General features: G+C 42.3%; 1 protein-coding gene across 6 annotated transcripts in view; it reads left to right on the top strand.

Moving 5' to 3' along the window:
• SLCO2B1 (solute carrier organic anion transporter family member 2B1) overlaps nt 1–20,328 on the top strand; it is a 166,389-nt gene that overhangs the window by 77,676 nt on the left and 68,385 nt on the right. The gene's annotated exons all lie outside the window — the stretch shown is intronic.

Here is a 20,328-nt window from a genome sequence, read left to right as displayed (position 1 = left end):
CTGCATCTGTTTTTAAGTTGGTTTTAAATGAATATTTTATGCCATTTTATATAAACTCCTTAGAGATTTTTTTTTTTTATGAAGTGGTGTGTGTGCATGTTTGTATTAGGGTTGGATGAGAATTTTGATTCAGTTCGCTTTTCAAGTCAAATTTATCAAATCTGCACTTTCTGAAAATGAATTGGAACACAGCTATCATTTGAAATTCACACTAATTCAAATTTTGCAATGCAGTTTGCTAACCAAACAATGTTTACACAATGCATATATTAGGGGGACGTGTGCATAAAAATGAATATATGAGTGAGAATATTTTATTTTTTATTTTATTTTTTTTATTTAATTTAATTTATATACCGCCCTAAGCCCGAAGGCTCTCTGGGCGGTGTACATAAAAGGTAAAAGCAGGCACAATATATAAATACAATAAATATAATAACTCAAAAAAACAAAAACACACAAACAATACGAGAACCAAACAACATCCAGAATACAACATAGTAATAAAATACTGTAAAAAATACACTTTAAAATGCCTGGGAGTATAAAAAGGTTTTCACCTGACGCCGAAAAGATAGCAGCGTCGGCGCCAGGCATAACATGCAAAAATGCTTTTTATGATGAGAAATAGCTTGCAAAAATGCATACATTAGTCAAAATTGCCCCAAAATGTGTTTATTAGGAGAAATTTGCACTAAAATGCTGGAGAATTTTCATGATTTTGTTTTTAAAAAGCAAATAACTGCAAAATTGTAGAGAACTGGATTTAAATGAGAAACTTAGAAGATTGAAATTGATAGATCTTTCCATACCTAATAAAATAAAAAGTAGTGCATATCCATGTAAATGAATGTGCATGCTGAGGCTGCAATCCTATACATACTTACCTGAGCTGAGAGTAAGTCCCATTGAATTTTAATTGGGCTTATGTATGAGGACTTAGAGATATTATAAAACTGCAGCACAAAACAAGGTCTAGCTTGCCATTTCACATACTGCAGTTGCTAAGAAATATTTTGAACTGTTGATTACATATTGTAGGGCAACTATTTATTCCAAGTATATCTGTAACAACAACAAAGAATTAATTAATATAGCAAGTGAGAAGGGCATTCAGCAAAAGGAACTTAGGAAACTGCCTTATATTGATCCAGACCATTAGTCCACCCAACTCAATAAGAATATAAGATCATAAGAAGAGCCTGCTGGATCAGGCCAATAGCTCATCTGGTCCAGCATCCTGTTCTCACAGTAGCCAACCAGTTGCCCATGGGAAGCCCGCAAGCAGGACCTCTGTGCAAAGAGCACTGTCCCCTCCTATGTTTTCCAATAACTGGGATTTGGAAGTGTTGTTATTTATTTATTTATTTATTTAATTAATTAATTTGTATCCCGCCCTTCCTCCCAGCAGGAGCCCAGGGCGGCAAACAAGGCACCAAAAACACTTTAAAACATCACAAAAACAAATCCCAAAACACATTAAGACAAAACAGCATTAAAAACATTTTAAAAACTTTTTAAAAAGGGTTAAAACATTATTAAAAAACATATTAAGCAATTCTGACATACTGTTTATGCCTATGGAGACAGAGCAGGGCACTGCCTAGAGCGTAGCACTGCATAGATCTATCTAGAACAGCCTTTCCCAACCAGTGTGCCTCCAGATGTTGTTGGACCACAACTCCCATCAGCCTCAGCCACCATTTCCAATGGCTGAGGCTGATGGGAGTTGTGGTCCAACAACATCTGGAGGCATACCAGTTGGGAAAGGCTGATCTAGAATGACTTGCACTGACTCTTTTGGGTTTCATACAAGAGTCTTTCCAAGCCCATAAAAGGAGATACAGGATACTGAACCTGTTACCACTTCTGCATACAAAATATGCACTCTACCACTGAGATACAACCCTTTTCTAATGCATAAAATGTATGGGGCTTGGAACACAATCCAACTCATATTTCTGCCATGCTGGGGGGAGTTGGATGCAGCAGCCCCCCAGCTGAGATGGTAGGCTCCTGGTACCGCCAGGGTCCATCAGGAGAAGCCCCCTGCCTCTGCTGAGCTGCACTGCCACCAGGACCCTGCTCGCACCTCCAGGGGTCAACTGGAGGTCCACTGGGGACAGCCAGCTCAGAGGACGGAGAGCTAGTGGAAGCCCTGAAAATGGGGTGTTCTGGGGGTGTGGTGAGAGAGAAGCTACGGAGGGGACTTACGCGACTTCAAAGTCCCCCTTGGAGTGCTCCCCTGGGTCCCAATCCCCACAATAATTCTGCTGGCTAATAGGCCTGCACAGTAAAAAAATTACAGCGGTGGCCTGTGGGGACCGCTTACTTCCTGGTAAGCCTCTTCATAGGAGCTGGCTGTTCTCGTCCAACTCCCATACGCAACTGTCAATGGAGCTGACTCTCAGCTGGGTCAGCAGCTCCCAAGCGGCAAGTGGATGCCCTGGAGCTTTCCGCCAGCTCCTCCTTCATCAACTTCCCCTCTGGTGGCTTCCCATTATTTGTATTTCTCTTTAGGGAAGCAAGCAATTCATGGTATCAAAATTGGGGACCTATGCAAACATGTCCCTAGTTTTATGTATGAAATGTAGGAGGGAATTAATGTGCATTTAGTAAGCTTTATTGAAAGCAGAATAAATATGCATAGGATTTGGTTGTAAGGTCTGAGTATTCCAGCAATCATAACCATGAGTCTGAAATTTTCTCAGGAAGGAGATATATTCTCAACTGACAGGGGTTGGCCTAGATTTCTTTTTCTATAGTTTTTCTTAATATGCAGAAGCAAATGGATTGTGACCTTTGGTTAAGGTCAAAATGTGCTTATTCTATAAAGTGAAACCTACAAGCCTCAGCAGACCTGCTCTCAAAGTTTGTGCTGAGGCTAAAGTTCCACTGCATGTTTAGGACACTGTCAAGAAAAGAAGCGTGTGTGTATGATCTATACATAATAAAATAGCATTTTCTGCATCCTATTAATATTAAATAATGGTAGGAGGACACATCCTTGTGACATGAATTAATAATGGCGCCGGCAGACAAACAAATTGCCACTTTGGGTTCCTACTGGGAGGAAGGGTGGGATATAAATCAAATAAATAAATAAATTTGCAGAAGCAGCACAATATTTCTACCACAAACAATACTGAATACCTGTCCTATAATTCATCCAGATGTTGCTGAAATCAGATGGCGAGCAAACATTGTAAATTAAACTGGCAGCTTCTGGAAATTGTGCCACAATTTACAACTCCTGCAGTAGTCCAGTTTGAGGTGCACGGGTCTGCCTGTGGAGGAAGCGGCTTGAGGATTGCCGTTGCTGGCAATAGGTTCTTTGCGTCTCCCAGGGCTTGTGTAGTATTGTTCAGTATGGGGGGGGGGAATGTGGATTTTGGGGATCATCAGAGCAGAGTTCAGATCCTCTCTCAGTCCAGATCCAAACTTACTTTTCAGTCATGAAATAAGTGCAACTACCCACATCCCACACTTGAGAAGTCATCACTTCTGAGCTGCAGTTCTTACCATTTAATTTCATTGGATGACCCTGATTTCTAATATTAGGAGAGAAGAAGAATAAAAATCCAGTTTAGGGAAAAGCTGTGGAAACTCACAGCATCCAGGATTGGTCTGCAAAGACATCAAACATGCTTACTGTCAGGAACTCCACTGCCATATTTGATTTTAGCAAAATTCTCATCCATCCTTAAAACCAACCCAGTGGCTCATTGGATTGTGCTGTTAAAGTATCTTAGATCAAAGGTGCCTTGATTTAACTGATTTAGCACTGTTTTCAAACAGTTATTTTTCTTTCTTATGCCAGTAAAAAGTTAAATGTAGAATGTACCCTAATTTTTTCCTGGTATGTACTGTAGATGTTCATTGCTATTTTGTATTAAGCTGCTGTGCTATTGAGATTAATTTCTTCATCATAGCTTTTATTCAGAACTCTAAAGAGCATTCTTTCTCTATTTGCCAGTTAATAGCACAAATAAGAGCAAATTGCACTATATCTGTCACAAAACAAAAGGCCGCTTCATTAATTGGTGGGTCTATCTGGATCACAGGTATTTGTTGTACTTAATGAATCAAGAATACATAAAATAGAAATACTCATCATGGATCAGCATGCTACAATTTAAACATACCTGTTTTTGATTATGATTAGACCAGAGATAAAGAACTGGTGGGTAGACTAGGGATGAGCAGCTTTATTTGGCGCCAAATGTTCATAACAAATTTAAGTTGTAGTTATAACAACCCTGTGGAAACTTGATGGGTAGAATTGTTGTCTCATGTGCATTCTGGACAGGCAAAGTACCCTAGCATCAGCCCCTCAAATTGATGACCTCTCTCCTGTGTGTGTGTGTGTGTGTCACGCGGAATGTCTGAGGATAGCCCCAAGCATGGGATCCAAGCCAGAGGAAGGAGGCAGGGGCCAAGTTGATGGCAGTGGTGGTGTGGTGGAGGAATAAAGCAGGGAAGCGCAGCTCCAGGTCCTTTTCCAAAGTGTGAATGATGATGCCATTCACTAGGGGTCCAGGGTAATTGACCAACCTTCCTTGCTCTGGCAAATAAATGTGATAATAAAGCTTTCACGTTTTGCTATTGTTTGCATAGATGAGTAAGAGAATAAGGACAAGAAGCAGATACTGAACACCTTTTCTTTGATGGGGTTCCTACTTCAGACTAGCAGTTTAAATGGCAATGCTTCTTTGCAATATTGTTTGCATTTTAATTAATCCAATATGGTTTACAAATTGAACCCACACAGTCAGAGGTATGTTCAGTGGAGCTCATTCCCAGGAAACTGCACATAAAATTACAGCCTTGCTGATCCTAATGAATTGGGTATTATGTTGTACAGTCCTTTTTGTAGTTTCCTAGGAATAAGATCCATCGAACCTACTTCTGACTGCATAGGTCCAATTTGTAAAACACGCTGAATTAATTAAAATACAAACGGTATTGGAAATAGGTGTTACCATTTATACTGCTAGTGTGAAATAGGAATCCCATGAAACTATGCAGTCAGAAATAAGTTCAATGGAGCTTTTTCCTAGGAAACGGCTCATAGGATTACGGTCTTGCAGGTTATGTTCTGTACTGCTACTTTTTGGGATGAGAATGAAGGGGGTGGATTAACGTAACTGCTTGCCCTTTTGAACTCTCCTTGGGTAGTGTGGCTTTGGCCTGCTGTGGACTTGCCTTGGGGCATAGCTAGCAGACTATCATGATGCACTCCTGCACTTCAAAATGTATCCCTACACTACTGGTCAAGTGGGAAACTGGAGGGAGCAGCAGCCCTCTTGGTGCACAAGGTCTCCAGTTGAAAATCCCTAGCCTCTTACACCTTTTCAAGAGTTAGATACCATAGACAATTACTGAAATAGAAGCTGCAGTGCTGCCCTGCTGCATTGGTGCCCCTGAAGAGCAGCCAGGATCTCACTCCTTCTCCTGCTGGCCAGCCACCTTGGCACACAAGGTCCCCAGTTCAAAATCCCCAGCTTCTTTCACCTTGTCAAATATTAGATCAGAGCTTGGAAAAGTTACTTGTTTGAACTACAACTCCCATCTGCCCCAGCCAGCATGGCCACTGGATTGGGCTGATGGGAGTTGTAGTTCAAACAAGTAACTTTTCCAAGCTCTGGATCAGATACCATAGGTGTATCTAATTCTCCTCCCCACACCCTTATCCATATCATTCTCTCTCTCTCTCTGTCTCACGCACGCACGCACGCACACACACAAGCCACACCGATTATATTCAACAGTGGCAATGAAGTCAGTGAATGAATTATGGATAACTTCAAGAGTCTAAGATGGAAGAACTTGACAAATCCCTTACAACTCACACAATTTTATTTGTGGACTGGGAATCCCAGGAAACTGCACATAAAATTACAGCCTGTGTGATTGCCCTGTTTTTGACAGCATGTATGAAAAGTTTCTCATAACCGCAAAGCATATGAATATCGATCTAATTTGCAAAGAAAAAAAATCAATTCCTGTTTCCCAGTAATAATAATAATAATAATAAATTTTTATTTGTTAGTCGCCCATCTGTCTGAATTAACAGACACTCTGGGCGACGTACAACAATATAAAATAAAATATAAAACATATACAATCACCAATCACAATATTAACATCAATTCATCTAAAACCATCCTTCAATTAATACAGTATAAAAACCTAACCCGCCCCAGAAATCCCATAGGCCTGCCTGAATAGCCAGGTCTTTAAGGCTTGGCGAAAAGCCATCAGGGAGGAGGCATGTCGGAGGTCAAACGGAAGCAAGTTCCAGAGGGTGGGGGCCACGATCGAAAATGCCCTCTCTCTGGTCCGCACCAGCCTAGCTGTTTTCACCGGTGGGACCGAGAGAAGGTCTTGTGAGGCTGATCTTGTTTGGCGGCATATTTGGTGATACTGGAGGCGTTCCTTCAGATAAACTGGGCCGAAACCGTATAGGGTTTTAAAGGTTAGTACCAACACCTTGAATTGGGCCCGGTATACAACTGGCAACCAGTGTAGCTCTATCAACACTGGGGTGACATGATCCCGGCAACAGCTCTGCTTTATCAAGCGTGCCGCCGCATTCTGTACCGGTTGCAGTTTCCGGACCATCTTCAAGGGTAACCCCACGTAGAGCGCATTACAGTAGTCTAGTCGAGAGGAGACCAGGGCATGTATCACCCGTGGGAGCAGATGAATAGGAAGGTAGGGTCGCAGCCTCTGTACTAGATGTAATTGGTACCAAGCTGCCCGGCTCACTGCCGCAACCTGAGCCTCCATAGACAGCTGGGAGTCCAAAATGACCCCTAGGCTGCGGACCTGGTCCTTTAGGGGTAATCTCACCCCATTAAGTACCAAGTCAAAATTTCCCAACCTTCTCTTGTCCCCCACTAGCAACACCTCGGTCTTGTCGGGATTAAGCTTCAGCCTGTTCTCTCCCATCCATCCACTTACGGACTCCAGGCAATTGGACAAGGTATCCACAGCCAACTCTGGTGAAGATTTAAACGAGAGATACAGCTGCGTGTCATCCGCATATTGGTGACACCGCAGCCCAAAACTCCTGATGATGGCTCCCAGCAGTTTCATATACATGTTGAATAGCATGGGGGAGAGGATAGAACCCTGTGGCACACCACAATTAAGAGGCCAAGGGTCTGAAACCTCATCCCCCAATGCCACCCATTGATATCTGCCGGAGAGATAGGAACGGAACCACTGTAAAACAGTGCCTCCTATTCCCAATCCCTCCAGGCGATTTAAAAGGATACTGTGGTCAACGGTATCGAAAGCCGCTGAGAGATCCAGGAGGACGAGGAATGTATATTCACCCCATCCAACGCCCTCCTCATATCATCCACCAGAGCGACCAAGGCTGTTTCAGTTCCATGTCCAGTCCTGAAGCCCGACTGGAAAGGATCTAAATAATCTGCTTCCTCCAAGTGTGTCTGTAACTGTTTAGCCACCACTCGCTCAATCACCTTGCCCAAGAATGGTAAATTAGAGACTGGGCAAAAGTTGTTTAACTCTTGGGGATCCAAGGAGGGCTTTTTCAAAATAGGTTTTATCACTGCCTCCTTGAGGGCTGATGGCATTACGCCCTCCTCCAAGGACGTATTTACCATTGCCTTGATCCCCTTGCCCAGTCTCTCTTTACAGCTCATAACGAGCCATGAAGGGCAAGGATCAAGCAAGCAAGTGGTTGGTTTCACAGTAGAGAACACCTTGTCCACTTCCTCAGAGAGAAGAGGCTGAAACCGATCCCAGCAGACCGGATTGCAACTGGCCGCCTCTGGACCACTACCTGTAACCACGATGTGTGGCATCTTGCCCTTTAGGTGATCGATTTTATCTGCAAAGTGTTTTGCAAATGTGTCACAGGAGGCTTTTCATTGTTCCATAGGGTCCTGAGCAACTGGACCGACCAGGCTTCGGACCACTTGGAACAACCTCCTGGGACAACACTCTGCCGACACAATAGAGGCAGCAAAGAATTGCCTCTTTGCTGCCTTTGTTGCCCGCTGGTAGGCTGCTATTGCCGCTCTAACCAGTGTCCGGTCGTCTTCAGCGCGAGATTTCCGCCATCGGCGTTCTAGCTGTCTCACCTCCTGTCTCAGACCGCGTAACCGTGGTGTATACCAGGGTGCAGTCTGAGTTCTATTCAGGGGGAGAGGACGTTTCGGTGCCACCTGGTCTATTGCCCTAGTGATCTCCCTATTCCACTCCATCACCAGGGTTTCGACCGGGTGTCCTTCAGTTGGCTCTAAATCACCCAGCGCATTCAGGAATCCTTTAGGTTCCATCAGGTGTCTGGGGCAGACCATCCTAATAGGCCCTTGTCCCCTGCGGAGGGTATGCGGCAGTGAGAGATCCATATTCACCAGGTAGTGGTCTGACCATGACACAGGGCTAGAAGAAACAGTCCCCATTTTCAGAACACTTCCCTCCTCTCCCGAGACAAACACAAGGTCAATAATATGACTGGCTACATGGGTGGGACCCATATTACTTAGGTGCAGTTCCCACGAAGTCATGGTTTCAATGAAATCCCGAGGGGCTCCAGTGAGAGCGGCCTCGGCATGCACGTTGAAATCCCCCAAGACCAATAAGTTCGGGGTAAACAGCCGCACAGCCGAGACCACCTCGAGCACCTCGGTCAGGGAGTCTGCTGTGCAGCGGGGTGGGCAGTACACAAGCAGAATCCCTAAACTGCCCTTTGGTCCCAACCTCCAGTACATACAATCAACAAACTTGGTCTCATGAAGAGGGGGTCTGGTGAAAACCAAGGACTCCCGATAAATAACTGCCACCCCCCCTCCCCACCTACCAATCCTCGGCTGCTGTGCGTATTGGAAACCCGCTGGGCACATGGCCTCAAGTATGGGAGCTGAGGCCTCATCCAGCCAGGTTTCCGTAATGCACACCAGGTCTGCGTTCTCATCCAGGATAAGATCATGGATGAGCGATGTTTTCTGAGCTACAGACCTGGCGTTACACAACAGCAGTCGAAGGTTGGATAAACAAGTAACTAATCCAGGAAGCCACTACCTTTGCTCTGGCAATCACAAAGTAGCATCCAATGCATTTTGATACTTGTGGATACATGAAATTTACATGAGATTTGCAAAATGTATTTTTGTTATCTGGATAAATGAAATTATGACTGAGGTAAAATGTGAAATCCAATTCTGGCATACTGGAATTTTATATCCTTCAAATTTCATTATTCATATGTTATATTGACTTTGATTGTTAATTGCTGTTATACTCTGAGGCCAAACAAATAATTTAAACTGCAGATTTGTTGCTGTTATACTCCGTGGCCAAACAAATAATTTAAACTCTGCAGGTTTGTTAATTATGTGTTGAAGTATTTGTTGCATGACTGAGATGCAAGTTCCGTTCTTCCCATAAAGAATGAACAATGGATGCTTTGCTTATCACAGAGACTTTGGTTTCATAGACCACAAAAAAGAAATCACTCACTTTTGTCCTTGACAGGAATACATTGTTCCATAGAACGCTGAAACTTGCTTTGGTGAAGTTAAATTTGATTGCCCTTTCATTTTTTTAAATGTTGCTTTCTTTGGTGCTATAACCCCTGTCAAAATGTGGGAAGTCCTGGTAAGTTTTATGGCAGCTGAACTTTATTTCCAAGAGCTCTAGAGTTGCCTTCTAAGCATGTGATAACTAAACAGTTTTTAGCATCTCTTGGAAACTTTGCCAGCTGGAAAGGGCTCTGTAATGGGGTCAATGTCTTCATTTGAAAAGATTGATCTAGCTGCCATTTTGATGTCTCTCTCTGCTATAGAGTTTCTTCCTGATTAGATTTTCAAAACATCTAGGTACGTGAGACAAGTCCTTTTGACCATTGCAGTACTTGGTCCTTTAGATTCCAGGGCTATGTGAATTCTACGCTGTAAGAAAATTACATTCAAATACTGCTCCAAGAAAAGCTAAATTCTGCAGACATAGGCTTAAAAAATTAGCTAGTGAACTTCCAGAGTCTTTCCAGATTATCAGTTCATGACACAGCAAATAGGCAACACAGACAAATGCAAAGTTCTGCATTTAAGCAAGCCCCAAATAATCATATGTGCAGGCATAACATGGGGGATAACTGGCTTGGCACTGCAATAGTATGTGTGGAAAAGATTTGGGATTGTATGGCTAACATGGTTTTACGCTTCATTCATAGAAAGAGCCATGGTTTCCAAGTCACTGCCAGTAATAGTTCAGTTTTATTCTGTACTAGTTAGACCTCATCTGGAGGACTGTGTCTAGTTCTGGGAGTCATCCTTAAAAGTATAGAAAAATTGTAACAGTTTCAGATGAGGGTAATTAAGATGGTAAGTGATATGGAAAACGATGTCCAGTGAAGAAAGGTTGGAGGAATTGGGTGGGTTTAGTCTGGAGAAAAGAGAAGATTGAGAGAGCCATCATAGCACACAGGGCTGCTGCATTGAAGAGGGCCAAAGCTTGTTTTCTTCATCTAGAGGCCAGGACTACATCAAGGGACAGTGGAGAATTCAATCAGCTGGTATTTAAAGGCAAACCTACCTAATTCACACTATTTGAAATGATACACAAACTGCAACGTAGCTATCCTTCAATAGTCATATCTCTCTGAAGTTTGCAATGCAGTCCTCCAACCAAGTAATGTGTGCAAAAATTCATATGCTAGGGTAAAATGATAGATGCTAATGTTATTAGTGAAAATAACAAAAGTGCTTTGCAAAAATGTGTATTAGGCAAAATTGCACACATGATGAATTTTCATGGGGATTTTTTTTAAAAAGAATTGCTCATTACTGCAGAAATGTGGAGAACTGAATTGAAGACTGAAACAGTGAGAAAGGGAGAGAACCATAACAGACAAATCCTAAATACATCTAATGGGCTTAAGTAATAGGACGGGAGTTTTCAGCTGCACTTTAAGAGGAAACCGCTTGATCATAAGAGCGGTGTGACAATGGAACCCAATAACCTCAGGAAATGGTGCTGGGTTGTCTGTAACTGGAGATCTCCCAGTAGGCTAGAGAGCCATCTGTTGGGGATGCTTTAGCTCTGGTTTTCCTGCCATGAGCAGGGGAGTGGACTAGATGGCCTTTAAGTGCCCTCCCAATTCCATGTTTTTTACTTATTTAACAAAATTCATATACCGCTTGATTGTAGAAAACCTCTGATTTACAAAAAACATTAAAATTATCAGTAAAACAGTTAAAGACAAGTAATTAAAAACATTGTTAAAACAAAGACTGAAAAGATTAAAACACATTAGCATCTAGAATATTTTATGAAGCACAGACTATACTTCATGATGATAGATGCTTGCAAAAACATGGTTGTTTTCCCAACCAGTGTGGTAGTTGTGCTGGAGTGCTGCATTACTATTGCAGGGCATGCGCAGGAGCTGAAACTCAGCTAGAATGGTATCTTTGTTTTCCCCTCACCCCCTGGGACAAATAGCAGCTTCCTGCACAGGAAGAATTTCAACTGGGAAAATGAAAGTGAAAGCCCAGTGTGTCAGAAAATAAAGTTTGCCACCACTAACAGAAGTTTGGGAAACATCAGTCTACCATGCCTGACTTGGGAACTGAGGTCTTGGGTAGGGATGTGGTGTAGGAGAAAGCAGTTTTGCTTGCATTTTAATAAGAAACTACCTAATTCACATTTCCCAAACCAATATGTGAATCTAAACACTGCTGTCCTTTGGAAGTCGCACTTCTCCAAATGTTGCAATGCAGTTCATAGAATCACAGAATAGTAGAGTTGGAAGGGGCCTATAAGGCCATCGAGTCCAACCCCCTGCTCAATGCAGGAATCCAAATCAAAGCATTCCCAACAGATGGCTCTCCACCTGTCTCTTGAATGCCTCCAGTGTCGGAGAGCCCACTACCACTCTAGGTAATTGGTTCCATTGTCGTATAGCTCTAACAGTTAGGAAGTTTTTCCTGCTGTCCAGTTGAAATCTGGCTTCCTGCAACTTGAGCCTATTATTCCATGTCCTGCACTCTGGGACGATCGAGAAGAGATCCCGGCCCTCCTCTGTGTGACAACCTTTCATGTACTTGAAGAGTGCTATCATATCTCCCGTCAGTCTTCTCTTCTCCAGGCTAAACATGCCCAATTCTTTCAGTCTCTCATAGGGCTTTCTTTCCAGTCCCCTGATCATCTTTGTTGCCCTCCTCTGAACCCGTTCCAGTTTGTCTGCATCCTTTTTGATGTGCGGAGACCAGAACTGGACACAATATTCAAGATGAGGCCTAACCAGTGCTGAATAGAGGGGAACTAGTACTTCACGCGATTTGGAAACTATACTTCTGTTAATGCAGCCTAATATAGCATTTGCCTTTTTTGCAGCCACATCACACTGTTGGCTCATATTCAGCTTGTGATCAACGACAATTCCAAGATCCTTCTCACATGTTGTACTGCTGAGCCAAGTATCCCCCATTTTATAACTGTGCATTTGGTTTCTTTTTCCTAAGTGTAGAACTTTGCATTTATCCCTGTTGAATTTCATTCTGTTGTTTTCAGCCCAATGCTCCAGCCTATCAAGGTCCCTTTGAATTTTGTTTCTGTCTTCCACGGTATTAGCTATGCCCCCCAGTTTTGTACCATCTGCAAATTTGATAAGCATGCTCTGTACCTCCTCATCCAAGTCGTTAATAAAAATGTTGAAGAGCGCTGAGCCCAGGACCGAGCCCTGTGGTACCCCACTCGTTACTTCCGCCCAGTTTGAGAAGGAACCATTGATAAGCACTCTTTGAGTACGATTCTGGAGCCAACTGTGTGTAAAATGAATATATAAGGGGAAAGTGCATAACAATGCATGTGTTAGTGAAAATAAGCTACAAAAACACATTATTTAGGCGAAATTGCTTGCAAAAATGTGTATACAGTGAGAAATTCACATTACAATGTGGTGAGGATTTTTTTAAAAAAAATTGTGAGTTGCTGCACAACTGTTGAGAATGAATTAGTCCCTTTTAAATAAAGGATGTCTGGGAGGATCAGTGAATAACAAATATAATAAATAAATAAAATGAAAATCTAAGCGAACCAAAATGGACAGATTCATCCTTCCCATGTCTCAGGTAAAGGGTCTTAGCCAGCCCTGCTAACTCAGATGCCAGATATGGAGACCTTGGACATGCCAAGCATATTCTCTGAGCTCAGAGGAGTCCCTGGGATGTATGTTTGGCGCTGTCTTTTGACCTGGTTTGTGCTGTAGTTCTTGACAGGTCATTGTAGAGTGTGTGGAAGCCACAGTCTGTTTTGCCGTGCTCTAGAGGGCAAACACTTTGCAAGGTGTGGAAGAAACAAGCTTCACTCTGAGTTTAGGTTACAAGTCTGACAGAGGCATCCTTTATCTAAACATACAAGTGCAAGGAGAGACAAACTGACAGAGTTTCCCCTGACATCATGAGTAATCCTCCAACCATCACAAGTCTAATCATGACCATAAACTCTACTGTTCAGTTTCATGCAATTTCTTTGCTTCCTTTTCAGATATTTTGACCTCACTTTCTATTCATTGTTGTGAATATACACACAACATTCTTGTCCCACCAAGGCATACACCTCACCTTTGCTGTCTAGGATATAATTCAATGCCATTCTATATTGAATGACCATTTGCTTTATAACAAACATTTCTTGACCTATTTCCCTAAGACTGAGGACTGTAGTGGTGGCCATTTTTTCTAAAGAGGCAGTGAGTTCTTTTGCATGTTTAAATAAAGGATGTCTCTATCAGACATGTCACCTAAATGCAGAGTGAAGCTTATTTCTTCCACAAAGGGCATACCTTGAAGGAATTCAAAATAAGGGACAGAAAACATAACAGGAGGCAGGCAGAGAATTACTATTTTTAGGGAATTGAAGGTGGTATGGTAAAGGCAGTGTTGTGTTTGGGTTTGTCATCCTGTTGTGTCTGATTGAATGAGAAAATATATTTTAAAAGGTGTTTGTAGTGCCCCCATCAAGATCTGAACAGGGTGGTTCATGACAGATGCTCTTGGAGTTCGCTGATTCATAGGTCGCCATAAGTCGTAATCAACTTGAAGGCACATAGCAACTACAAGTGCCCCCATATCCAGCACTGAAGAACATATCTCCCATTTCTTTGTCATTATTTAAACAGCATTCCCAGCAAGACTATCCCATGCACACATACCAAGTGGCAAAACTTTTTATTTGTTATTTATGAAAAATAATTTTATCCCATATTTTGTCTCAGTCACAAGTTTTAAAAAACATAATGCGAGCAAAATAATAAAAGGAAACAGAACTAAAACAAAAAAACAGAGTCAACTAAAACACAACTCACAGCAACAGAGGAAAGAACTTAAATCAACCCAACTTGGGGGGCAGGATGTAAGATTTTAAGAAAACACTGTAAAGCCAACAGAGAGGAGACCAACCAAGCCTCCCAAGGCAGGGAGTTCCACAGTCTTGCTGGCTTTTTCCTGCATCCCAGGAAACTGATCATCTGATGGCAGTGGGATATGGTGCAAGGCCTCCAACGAGGAATGCAGTGGGTTGCCAGACTCATGAGGAAGAGAAGGTAGTCCTTTAAATAGTTTGGTCCCAAATCCTTCTGGGCTGTGAAAGCCTACTTTCAATTGTGCCCAGAAACCAACTCCTCCCTCCCTTTCTTCCCTCACATCTGAACAGTTGTCACACAGTTGCTGCAGGAACAGGGCTAGTGTGAAGCTGCACATTGCAGAGGGGAGCTACAGACATTGCTTCTTTAAAAGGATCTGTACAAACTCTTTAAGATTGATGTTCAGCTCTGAAGGAGAAGCCAAAAATTACAGCCAAGATAAATTTGCAGTGCTGTGTAGAGCATTCCCCATCTGAGCACTGCAAAGCAATTTATGTACAAACATTAAGTAATTAAGCTTCACTCTGAACACTCTCTCCCTTTTAGATTAGCTTCATGTGAGTAATTTGTTGGCATTTACACAGTCAATTTAATTAAATTAACAAGTCAGTTGCCTGGAGTTTTGACACTGCAGGGCAGTCCTTGGGGACCTTTTTCCCAGGGCAGGGGAAAGTATATACACATCAGAGAACAGGACTACAATTTATGGTGGCTCTAGTGACTGAATGGTGGTGACAAGGGCTGGTTGCACCAGGCATATTGAGCTGGGTAGACTCGGCATCTGAGAAACTGATATTCTGGGTTCCATTATTTCTCAGTGAAACAATATGAGAACAGAAACACAGCCATCCTTCAAAATTCACACTTATCTTAATTTTGCAATGCAGTTCTCCATCCAAACAATTTTTGCAAAAATGCATATATTAGGGGAAAGTGTGCATAAAAATGAATATATAAGTGAAGATAACACAAAATGCATTTGTGTTAGTTGAAATTGATTGCAAAAATGTGTGCATAATTTTTATGATTTTTTAAAATCAAATTGCTGCAGAAATGTAGAGAACTGAATTTGTGATTGGAAAAATGAGACACTGAGAAAAGAAAAACTGGCAGATCTTTCCACTCCTGCTGGGCACCTACTTGGAAGTCACGCGATTAAACTACATTTTGGAAGATTCAGGACAGACAAAAGATAGAACTTTTTCATACAGCACATAGTTAAAATATGGAATTTGCTCCCACAAGATGTGGATGGAGGTCATACATGGCCATTGGGACAACCATTGATAGCCTTCTCCTCCTCCTCCTCCTCCTCCTCCTCCATGAATTTGTCTAAACCTCTTTTAAAACCCTCCAAGTTGGTAGCCATTATTACATCTTGTGGGAGTGAGCTCTAGTTTAACTATGTGCTGTATGAAGAAGGATTTCCTTTTGTCTGTCCTGAATCTTCCAACATTCAGCTGCATTGGATGATCCCTTTGTTTGGGCTCTAGTATTGAGAGGGAGAAAAACGTTATCTTCACCATGTATAATCTTATACACCTCTATTGTGTCTCCCTTACTTGCCTTTCTTCTGAACTAAAAAGCCCCAAATGTTGTAACCTGTCCTCATAGTGGATTTGTCCCAGCCACTTGCTATTTTCTGCACCTTTTCCAGCTCTACAATATTCTTTTTTGAGGTGCAGCAACCAGAACTGTGAACAGTATTCCAAGAGCGGCTATAGCATGATGTAGTAGTTAGAGTGTTGGACTTGGACTGGGTAGGCCCAGGTTCAAATCCCCACTCAGCCATGAAGCTCATAGGTGGCTTTGGGGAAGTCCCTCTCAGCCTAACACACCTCACATGGCTGTTGTGAGGATAAAACAAGTGTGATGGAGAAACAGCCATGTGTGCTGCTCTGAGCTCTTTGAACGAAAGAGGAAATACAGATGTTGCAAATAAGACAAAAAGAAAGCCAATTGACTCAGTGTAATAATAAGGAAACGTCATACGTTCATGTGACTGCAGGCAGTAGTTTGTGGGGAAGTGGAGTGATTAGATAAACTTATTTCCATTTCAGACCCTGTTCTGGAATTCTTCTATAATAGAATAGGTCGGAAAGGACCACAGCTCATTATACAGGAGTTGATGAAAACTATTTACAAGTGTCAGCTGATACCATACACAGCTTGTGTTCTTGGATTTGTGCCTTCTGTTCATTTTTTTTTCCTCCTGGAGAATTATAGAAACGTTGCGGTTTAATCCAGCTCTGCTTGTCCTGACAAGATCAAGCTTGACAATAGAAATGTGACCCAAATTGCATGTTAGTCTTTCAGATTCCCCATTCTTAGAGATAAACAGAATTACAGAGAAATAATTAAGTATAATATATCCAGTATCCCTTCTACTACATTAAAGCATGGGATGACATCTTTATAGAAAAAGAATGGGGTGTTTTTCATAGCTCTTGAAATTATGACCATGATTGGAATGGAGGAATGATATTGCCATGACATTGTCACCCATGCAAGTCCATATTCCTAAATGAGAACATTGTCAATATCATTCCAGAAGGGGGTGGGTGGCTTGCTGCCTGACCCACAAGTGCTCGAGCAGATTACTCTGTCCTCTCCCCAGAATAACTAATTATTTAATCCCTGAGACCTGAAACATGGGATAGGAGTCAACTAACCAGGGATTTGTGGGTCTTCAATGCCGGTTGGGCAAGGGTGAGACAGGACCTCCACAGATGTTACACAGTGGCCAACCAGATACCTGTCACTTACCACAAGCAGGACATGAGCACATACCACTCCCCATACTCGTGTTAAGAACATAAGAACATAAGAAGAGCCTGCTGGATCAGGCCAGTGGCCCATCTAGTCCAGCATCCTGTTCTCACAGTGGCCAACCAGGTGCCTGGGGGAAGCCCGCAAGCAGGACCCGAGTGCAAGAACACTCTCCCCTCCTAAGGCTTCCGGCAACTGGTTTTCAGAAGCATGCTGCCTCTGACTAGGGTGGCACAGCACAGCCATCACGGCTAGTAGCCATTGATAGCCCTGTCCTCCATGAATTTGTCTAATCTTCTTTTAAAGCCGTCCAAGCTGGTGGCCATTACTGCATCTTGTGGGAGCAAATTCCATAGTTTAACTATGCGCTGAGTAAAGAAGTACTTCCTTTTGTCTGTCCTGAATCTTCCAACATTCAGCTTCTTTGAATGTCCCCGAGTTCTAGTATTATGAGAGAGGGAGAAGAACTTTTCTCTATCCACTTTCTCAATGCCATGCATAATTTTATACACTTCTATCATGTCTCCTCTGACCCGCCTTTTCTCTAAACTAAAAAGCCCCAAATGCTGCAACCTTTCCTCGTAAGGGAGTCGCTCCATCCCCTTGATCATTCTGGTTGCCCTCTTCTGAACCTTTTCCAACTCTAGAATATCCTTTTTGAGATGAGGCGACCAGAACTGTACACAGTATTCCAAATGCGGCCGCACCATAGATTTATACAACGGCATTATGATATCGGCTGTTTTATTTTCAATACCTTTCCTAATTATGGCTAGCATGGAATTTGCCTTTTTCACAGCTGCCGCACACTGGGTCGACATTTTCATCGTGCTGTCCACCACAACCCCGAGGTCTCTCTCCTGGTCGGTCACCGCCAGTTCAGACCCCATGAGCGTATATGTGAAATTAAGATTTTTTGCTCCAATATGCATAATTTTACACTTGTTTATATTGAATTGCATTTGCCATTTTTCCACCCATTCACTCAGTTTGGAGAGGTCTTTTTGGAGCTCTTCGCAATCCCTTTTTGTTTTAACAACCCTGAACAATTTAGTGTCATCAGCAAACTTGGCCACTTCACTGCTCACTCCTAATTCTAGGTCATTAATGAACAAGTTGAAAAGTACAGGTCCCAATACCGATCCTTGAGGGACTCCACTTTCTACAGCCCTCCATTGGGAGAACTGTCCGTTTATTCCTACTCTCTGCTTTCTGCTTCTTAACCAATTTCTTATCCACAAGAGGACCTCTCCTCTTATTCCATGACTGCTAAGCTTCCTCAGAAGCCTTTGGTGAGGTACCTTGTCAAACGCTTTTTGAAAGTCTAAGTACACTATGTCCACTGGATCACCTCTATATGCTTGTTGACACTCTCAAAGAATTCTAATAGGTTACTGAGACAGGACCTTCCCTTGCAGAAGCCATGCTGGCTCTGCTTCAGCAAGGCTTGTTCTTCTATGTGCTTAGTTAATCTAGCTTTAATCATACTTTCTACCAGTTTTCCAGGGACAGAAGTTAAGCTAACTGGCCTGTAATTTCCGGGATCCCCTCTGGATCCCTTTTTGAAGATTGGCGTTACATTTGCCACTTTCCAGTCCTCAGGCACGGAGGAGGACCCAAGGGACAAGTTACATATTTTAGTTAGCAGATCAGCAATTTCACCTTTGAGTTCTTTGAGAACTCTCGGGTGGATGCCATCCGGGCCCGGTGATTTGTCAGTTTTTATATTGTCCATTAAGCTTAGAACTTCCTCTCTCGTTACCACTATTTGTCTTAGTTCCTCAGAATCCCTTCCTGCAAATGTTAGTTCAGGTTCAGGGATCTGCCCTATATCTTCCACTGTGAAGACAGATGCAAAGAATTTATTTAGCTTCTCTGCAATCTCCTTATCGTTCTTTAGTACACCTTTGACTCCCTTATCATCCAAGGGTCCAATTGTCTCCCTAGATGGTCTCCTGCTTTGAATGTATTTATAGAATTTTTTGTTGTTGGTTTTTATGTTCTTAGCAATGTGCTCCTCAAATTCTTTTTTAGCATCCCTTATTGTCTTCTTGCATTTCTTTTGCCAGACTTTGTGTTCTTTTTTATTTTCTTCATTCGGACAAGACTTCCATTTTCTGAAGGAAGACTTTTTGCCTCTAAGAGCTTCCTTGACTTTGCTCGTTAACCATGCTGGCATCTTCTTGGCCCTGGCGGTACCTTTTCTGATCTGCGGTATGCACTCCAGTTGAGCTTCTAATAGAGTGTTTTTAAACAACTTCCAAGCATTTTTGAGTGATGTGACCCTCTGGACTTTGTTTTTCAGCTTTCTTTTTACCAATGCCCTCATTTTTGTGAAGTTTCCTCTTTTGAAGTCAAATGTGACCATGTTGGATTTTCTTGGCAATTGGCCAGTTACATGTATGTTTAATTTAATAGCACTGTGGTCACTGTGTTCTCCAACTTCTGGTATTCAGAGGCATGGTACCTCCAATAGTGGAGGTATTGTGTGGTTGTCATAAATAGTAGCTATGGAAAATCAAGTTTTCTATAGTTGACCACTTTTATAGAAAAGGGGTTTGTGTCTTCCCAGGTTTTCTGTGCATGGTAGTGTTTGGTATGCTTAGGGGCAAGCTACATTTTACATGCAAACATGTGTAACAAAACCCTAATACTGTTTTTCTTTTAAAATAAAAGGACCTTTGAGTGCCTGGAAGCAAGAGGGAGGTGATGTGCTTAACTCTTTCCCTGATTACTGTTTTTTCATTGCAAATTTGTTCATTGTAGCTTCTCCTCTCTCTTCTCGATGAGGTTTTACATTTCTAGGAGGAAGAAGGAACAGGCAAAAGATTGGGTGGCTTGGTATCAGCAGCAGGCTTCCTATTGAGGAACATGGCTTTTTAAAGCATCCCATAATTGCTAACAATTAAAATCCTCATTCTTAGTGGAAAAGAATTGTGTGCCACCCCAATCTCTGAGTAGTGTGAGACTTCCAGGAGTTCCTGCACTTTACCCGCAGTTTAGTTTCCTTGGAAAGGAGGTTAGCAGAGACTATGGCATCTTCTAGGATATATGGTTTATTTACACATACAACCTAAGATGGAGGGGGTTTGCTGTATTAATAGTCCAATAGATCCCAAAGCCATGATGCAGAGAGCAAGCCCTGTGTCTTCCTA

This window comes from Rhineura floridana, chromosome 5, assembly GCF_030035675.1.
Source record: "Rhineura floridana isolate rRhiFlo1 chromosome 5, rRhiFlo1.hap2, whole genome shotgun sequence".
Taxonomy (NCBI): Eukaryota; Metazoa; Chordata; class Lepidosauria; order Squamata; family Rhineuridae; genus Rhineura; species Rhineura floridana.
This window is presented reverse-complemented; position numbering and strand designations above follow the sequence as displayed.